Raw genomic sequence first — 7,662 nt, 5'->3', positions numbered from 1 at the left:
TCAAAACAAGGCTTCTACAGTCACCTCAGGCATTCAGCATCAGCTGCGAGGGAAAAAAGGACAGGACATGTGGAAAGTTTTTATGGGCTAGGCTTAGACATGGTATATATCATACTTGCATTCCCTCAGCTAGCACTCAGACTTCTGGTCCCAAACCATGTCAAGAAAGGCCAGAAAATGTGTACCAAAAAGAAAGAAACTATTTTTGTTAAATTTAGCCAGTTTATGCCACAGTCCTCACTTATAATCTCCTTACTCTCAAAACATAGACATGCCCAATTTACAAAGGTAGGTAAAAAAAATAACTACAATAAAGAGTCCATTCAAAAAAAAATTTTTTTAAGTTACTACGGTAAGAATTTATGAAATCCTGCCAAGCAGACATTTAGAAGGCTCCCTATACGCAAGGAGGGCGTATTACTTGATTAGACTCTGAATTTAATTTCTGAGAACATCTCCCTCATCCATTTCCCCCGGCCCCTTCCCTTGCTCTGTGGAAACGCCTGTGATCTCTATCACCACGTCTGAAGTCGGTGCGGAGATCAGGTCCTCCTCTGGGGCTGGAGAGGCTTTGAAGTCTGATTCTCGCTTCAGTAGAATGTCACACCCCTGATCTTATCTTTGCCATAGGTCACTGGATTCTCCAAAGCTATTTCAATTTTATTTCCTATTTTTAGAAGTGTAGTGACAGCCATTTTCCCATCCCTTTCAACTCCAAAATTCCTGTGCTTTATTCACTTTGATTTTTTATTTTTTTTTGGAGCCAGGTTAGAAGTAGGATACATCTCTTCTATTCCCAACCTATGGCCCAGTGAGCCAGGCATCAGTCACATGGGCCCACCTAACTTCAAGAAAGGCTTAGACATGGCGTCTAGCTGTGGATTCAGCAGAAAGGAAAACCAGTTTGGTTAGCAGCAGTTTCTGCCATAACTTTTAACTTTGAAGGATTGTTACTGTTTGGAGAGTAGGTCTTTATTCTGTCATGTTTTCAGGTTGTATGATAGAGGAGATGATGACGTCAAAAGTTTCAGAACTTTTATGAAATGTCTAATGACTGTGGGAATTCTATTTTTGGAGAACTCTTGCTCTAATATTAGCAGTTTGATTTCCAAAAAGTGAAAAATAAGCAATAAATAGTATATATAATCTGAAGAAAAAAACTCATTTAGGCCTACCTTTTTGGGGAATGGATTTAGAATCATGCCCTTTGAACATGCTTCTTGTATTACGTCATGACAGGCCATTCTCAGTGTTACATACCCATTCCAAACTAGGTAAACATTCAAGACCCGGGAAATAGAACAGGATGTGAATGTGTTCTTATACGTTTTTAAGAAATTCACTAATAATTCACAATATCACTGAGATCAAACATGTGTTCTTAATAAGATGTTTAAGCATTAGGTGAAACGTTTCCTAAGACAAAATGAGTTTTCTTTGGTGAAAGTACAAAATCATTGAGTTAAATTATATTTTTAATTTATATGTGAATCACTAGTGTGTGGAATTCTTTTCTTGCAGAAGTCCCAGGAGCAAGGTCAAGATGCAGACAGAGGCTGCAGGGTGAGAGTGTCCATTGCAGCAAGTTCCACATCATTTTTCCCATTAAAGCAAATTCCAGTTCCCATGAGTATTTCAGCCTTGAAGATGATTCAGGTCAGGGACAAAAATGTGAGCTTCCTGGGAAGTTCCACATACAAATAATTTATTCCTTATGGCTGAAGATAGAACCAGGAGTAGGAACTAAAATATCACCAGCCTAAATATTTTAAAATTCTTTGAAGGAGGTTTCCCAGGACAAATATCTTCAAGGAATCACTTAGACTATCACCTCTAGTTTTAGTCTCTAATTATTATTTTAACCTCTTTAGTATTAGCTTTACTCTCTAGGAGATTACCTGTGCAAAGCTAAGGCAATGGCTTCATTGTGAATCACCTTCAGGGTCATCACCCTGGTATGGAATGCAAGTTGTATCCCCCAAATTAATATGTTGAAATTCTAATCCCCAATACAATGGTATTAGGGCGGTGAGGCCTTTGGGAGGTGAAGGTCATTACAGTAGAACCCTCACGAATGAGATTAGTGGCCTATGAAAGAGACCACAAAGACCTAGCTCTCTCACCCTTCCCAACAGATGACACCACAGCAGGAAGACTCTAGTCTATGAACCAGGAAGCAGCTCTCACCAGACATTGAATCTGTCAGCAACTTGATATTAGGCTTCCTGGCCTCTGGAACTATGAAAAAACAGATGTTTCTTATTGAAGATACCAAATCTGTGGTAATTTTCCTGAATGAACTAATTCTTATCCATAGGACTCAGGCTTTTGTCTATGGACATCTTCTCAAAGTTTTCTTCGAAAATGCAAAGATAACCACTTGGGTATGGATGTGACGACACAGTACCTGTCACATTTCTACCCTCCTGGAAAGCATATATTTCCTTAATTACTCAGCCTATCACATTTTTCTTTAATTTTCTCTGAAAAACAAAGACTCTATATCTTTTTCATACATATTCATAATGTCTACTAGAACCACTTTACCAAATTTCTATCACCACACTACAAATGGGATAAAAATCTTAAAGCATCTTAAATTTAGTAATTTTCCTTGCTAATTTTTTTTTTTTTAAGTAATGAGTTTTATTTCCCTTTGACTGGATTTAGGAACTGGAGTTAGGTTGTGTGGTGTGTTTTTTTCCTTTGAGTCATTAAAGCTTGGATTCTATCATCCATTTAATTTTATCCTAATTATACATTTTATTTTCACCAGTTACCACAGACTTAATGGTTCCAAATATATAGTTCTGTCAGCTCAGGACATTTGCAATAAGCATTTTTTCCTTCACCTTGATTATGGCATAGAAAACCTTTAGAGAGTTACACAAAGGCTATACTATTCATTCCATTTTTAATCCATCCCTCCAAATTAATGGTTTCTATTAATTAGACAACAAAAAGTGAAAAGGGGGAAATGGAGGGTGCCGTGTTTTTCATCTAAAGGTGCACTGCTGTGAGGGATGTTAAACAGCTGATCCAGATTTTAATGAATTCTGAGATAGATTTTAATTAGAGTTAACATGTGAACTGAATAGTTTTACAGTACTCTATACATGAAGGACTCTTTTTAAAACTAAAACCTAGAATTATTATATGTAATTAGTGCTACAAAAGAAAATATATGAATGGCACATTTTTGGTGCCAGGGGAATACTAATTCAGATCTCATTCCTAATAGGCTTCCAGCTCACCCTGGCTGCCATTTGCTAACTCTGCCATATTTCTCAAATGTCAACATTTGGACATCTAATTGGTAAACAAAAGGTACAAGGACAATATATCTGCTGTTATTCTTCTGACAATTTAACTTCCGATTAACTTAATTTCTGGATCTATATGATGTTTGTATTTTGTGTTGTTCTTAAAAATACTCCACACTTGCCCGCTGACAGAGTCAACCTATTCTGAAAGGTGGTGAAGAGCCTCAGTAACCACACAGTTCAGGTAAGCTTCATAGACAACGGTGACGCACATACTCCAGCTGGGCCAACTTTTATAAGAGCACATGGCTTGTTAATTAGTCAACAAATAAATGACTCGCTTTAAAAGAGTAATATATTTGGCCTACTGGACAATGAGGTTGAATTCCTGTAACTCCTTTGATTCAATACCTAACAGACAGAATGAGGTTGCTTGAAAATATTGCTTTACCCCACACTTTCAAAAGCATTCAGACAAAAACCCAAAACTGCTTCCAAGATTGCCTACTAAATTTTGTTAGAAAAAATGGAAGCAGTCTGGTTCTTGAAGAAAATCTATTTTTAATTCTTATATAAATTAACAACTTGAATAATTATATGCAGAAGTATTTTGGTGAGGGACTAAAGACCTTCTAGTAGACTTTATGATGGAGCCAAAAAAGTGACATGGAACAGTTTAGTCCATAGGAAACTACAGAGTGGGTAAATATAACAGCGGAAGCATCATCAACATCAGCATTATAATATATAGTAATACATACAAGTATTAGTCGTATATATACCATTTCATGGGCACTATTAGAAAACAAGGATCCTGTCCTATTGAAATAAATTATCTAAATTGGGACAGATTTAGGATTACTCTGCTTCAGAGGTCAGTATATTTTTTATCTAAAGACTCAAACAGTAAATATTCTAGGCAATCTGGTGAGTTGCAGCTATTTAACTCTGCCATTGCAGTTAGAAAACAGCCATAGGCCATTTATAATGATTTGATGTGACTGTGTTCCAATAAAACTTTATTTATGAACACTCAAATTATTTTATATAATTTTCGCATGTCATGAGATATTATTCTTCTCTTGATTTTTTCTCAAGCATTAAAAAAGTGTAAAAATTATTCTTAGTCTGTGGGATGTTCAAAAGCAGGTGTTGTCCTGGATTTAGTCCATGGTTCATAGTTTTCCCAGGATAGATCCAATTTGTATCTATTGACATGGCATAATTATTAATAGCTCCCCTTTCAGTCCAAAGTATTCTGTTGTGGACAATAAATTATGTGGTTACTTAGCTATGATGAAAATGTATTACAAACAAAAAACCAACAAAATATGAGAGAAACCCAGCTTTACATCAGAAATCCACTGTAAAAAACTTTTTATAAATGTCAATAAATTAGCATTATTGAATGTAAGTGCTATTTGTTATCTGACTTACATTGTATACATTTGAAGGCATAATTTAAAAAAAAAAATTATCCTCACCCAAGGATATTTTTCCCATTGTTTTTCAGAGAGAATGGAAGGGGAAGAGAGAGAGAGAAACATCGATGTGAGGGAGACATCAATTGGTTGCCTTCCGCACATGCCCCTACTGGGGCCAGGGATGGAACCTGCCACCGAGGTACGCTCCCCTGGCCTGAATTGAACCCGGGACCCTTCAGCCCACTGGCTGGAGCTCTAACCACTGAGCCAAACTGGCCAGGCATGAAGGCATAATTTAATAAAATAAGCAAAGTATTCAGGAGCTAAAGAAAGAACCCAGAGCTTGAGAAAAGTGCATGCAGCAGATAATTAGGTTTGTCTGAGACTAACTGAGTGGGTGTTCAGAAGAACAAAGAAAAATGAAACATAGACTGAGGCAGCCTTCTATTTTTATGTTGCTAAAATGTTATTTGTGAAATACCGTGTTCTAACACAGGTCAAGCGATATTGATTAATATCTGAAAACATCACTACGGATAAGGTGAGGCCTGACATAATAAGTTAAGCACAATAGAAATTTGGGCTGAATTTTTTTTATAAGTTAAATGAGTTAAAAACTGGACTACACACATAACAAATAAATAACAGAAAGCAAGCCTTTTTGGAAGTCTCACACTTCAGGAGTATTTTCATCTCAAACTGCACAATTAATCCAACTCTGATTTTACTATAATCAACATAATGTACAAGATATTTCTTCCAGTCTCAGTATTCTGCAATCACATTTGCTGGTTAGACCCAGAGCACTATTGAATTTTCCATAGAAAGGCTTCATTTGTCACTAAAAATGACCAACAGTGACAACATTAAACGTTAGGTTTACAGCCATAATTTCATCAGGAAGATGCACAATTCAAAGGACATATTTTCTCCTCCCAGCTCAAAGGTTAAGATGCACTGTGGCAGGTAAAAGCAACACTTTGTTCCCCATGAAGACAGGAAATAACAGCCATGCTCCAAGGGGAAAGCGTGCTGTGGTCTTGCAACCCCATGAGGTGCTGTGATAACTCCAGAATGTGCCCTTTCTCCCTGCCGTTTAGACCAGTACACCTCTGTACAGGGCTTACTAATAATGAGGAAGGAGCATTCCTGTCATAGTTCCTCTCCCACATTCTTTATTTCATTAATTTTTTTCTTCATCTGAACATTTAGGCCCCCTTGCTACATATCATGGGGAGCAGAATCTGAAGAGCCCAGCATAATTCAAGGCCATCACAGACCAAGAGAGCTAAACACGCGTTTTGTTTGGACACCCAGTGGGAGCTGGCAGTGGCTGTGGCGGCACAGGCCAAAGGCAGGAAAGGGCAGGCCAGCGAGCAGGCGGGCCGGCTGACCGGCCAGCAGCCCCCGGCCGCGCCCCGGCCAGCCCAGCAAGGGAGCCCCGCCCTCCCCGGCCGCGCAGGGCCGGCCGCAGCAGTCCTGGCAGCCCCGGGAGGGGCCGGCATGCTGTCCCTTCCATCCCCGATTTGAAGACGGCTGCACCGAAAGTTATGCTCAAAAGCACCACCAACATGTCTCTAAATGAGACTTTTACTAACAAGTTGAAGAACAAACAGCTGATGCCAGTGAATATTCGGACTTCGACGCAGCAGCAAGAGCAGCTAGCCGGGGCCAGAAACAGAAGACTGGCCCAGCAGGTGACCAACGGCCCCCCTGTGCAGGCGGCATTAGCACTTTAGCAGAAGAGCTTAAAGCAGTGCCCGGGTGCGAGCAGCCTCCAGGCGCAGGCAGGCTGGCCCACAGGGGCCCTGGCCAGGGGAGCGATGGGGGGGGGCCTGCCCATAATCCAGAGAGGCTGGCCCAGAGGAGGACTACATGGCTGTGCCACCAGCGGCCTACTTAGGGGTGGGGTGACCCTCCAAGGTCATAACATCCTCCAAGGTGGACAAGCTGTAGCTCCCCAAATGGGCTTAAGAAGGGGTGGCGTTCAAGGTCACGGAGGCCTTGAGAGAGGTGGCCCCGGGCAGGAGCTCTGGGTCGTAGCAGAATGAGAGACAGAGGCCGGGGTATGAGAGGTCAGGGAAGAGGGAGCTTTGGAGGCTGAGGCAGTGGGCAAGGGACAGGTGCCCTTGCTCGCCCTGTTCTGACCAAGGAGCAGCGGACAACCCATTGGATACAAACACGTCAAAAACAAAAGGCCACAGGGATGCCGAGCTGGATGCCCACATGGCGCAGACAGGTCCCGAAGCCAGTGACTGAGGCCTGTCCGCCCTCCTCTGAGACTTGTTACAGGGCCCACCTCTGTCAATGACCTTGAGAAAACAGATGAGGAGAAGCCTGCCTGACTGAGCTGGAAGGACCTATCACAACAGACTGTAGAGTTACCTGCCACCAGTTTGTGCATTTAGTATGATCCTTTTACTTTTTGGTACTGAATTGTCTGAAAACCCTCTCTCCCTCTGACCTGGGTTTGGTTTTGTGGTTTTTGTTGTTTTGTTTGTTTTTCCCTTCTCTCAGACTTCTCTCTGAACTGACTGGGTCAGCCCTCTTTCCACCTCTGCCTCCCCTCACCTGCCATGTATGCTCTGGTGTTCCAACAATTCCTCTGTTCATCAATGTACCCCCTGAAAAAGCCCCAGAAAAAATCCACCAATGTTCCTCCTTAATGCCGTACAGTTCTGTCCTATATCACTTTAATAGCCTCTTAGAAGTTTTTAGAAAATCTGGAGTTCAAAAATGCATTCTGCTGCATTGATATTTTAGTATAGTAAATTAGGAACACTGACCTAGCTATCGGGCCACAAAACAGGTTACATGTGGCAGCCGCTCTGATCTGATTAAAGTTGCTACCATAGGCATTGCCACAGAATGTGAGCTGGCTTGGGTGTGTGCACACTTCCTACCCTGGAATAAGATTTATAAACTTTCCTCTTGGCTTTGCATCATGTAAAGGGGAACTACTGGGTTGCTTACAC

The 7,662-nt window shown here is 40.9% G+C and overlaps 1 pseudogene; it reads left to right on the top strand.

The window, feature by feature from the left end:
• Positions 1–864: 864 nt before the first annotated feature.
• On the top strand, positions 865–6,946 carry LOC107540088 (chromatin target of PRMT1 protein pseudogene; annotated as a pseudogene).
• Positions 6,947–7,662: the final 716 nt, after the last annotated feature.

The sequence above is a fragment of the Miniopterus natalensis genome, chromosome 9 (genome assembly GCF_054644295.1).
Source record: "Miniopterus natalensis isolate mMinNat1 chromosome 9, mMinNat1.hap1, whole genome shotgun sequence".
Lineage (NCBI taxonomy): Eukaryota > Metazoa > Chordata > Mammalia > Chiroptera > Miniopteridae > Miniopterus > Miniopterus natalensis.
The sequence above is the reverse complement of the archived record's forward strand: the minus strand, read 5'-3'. Positions and strand labels throughout refer to the sequence as shown.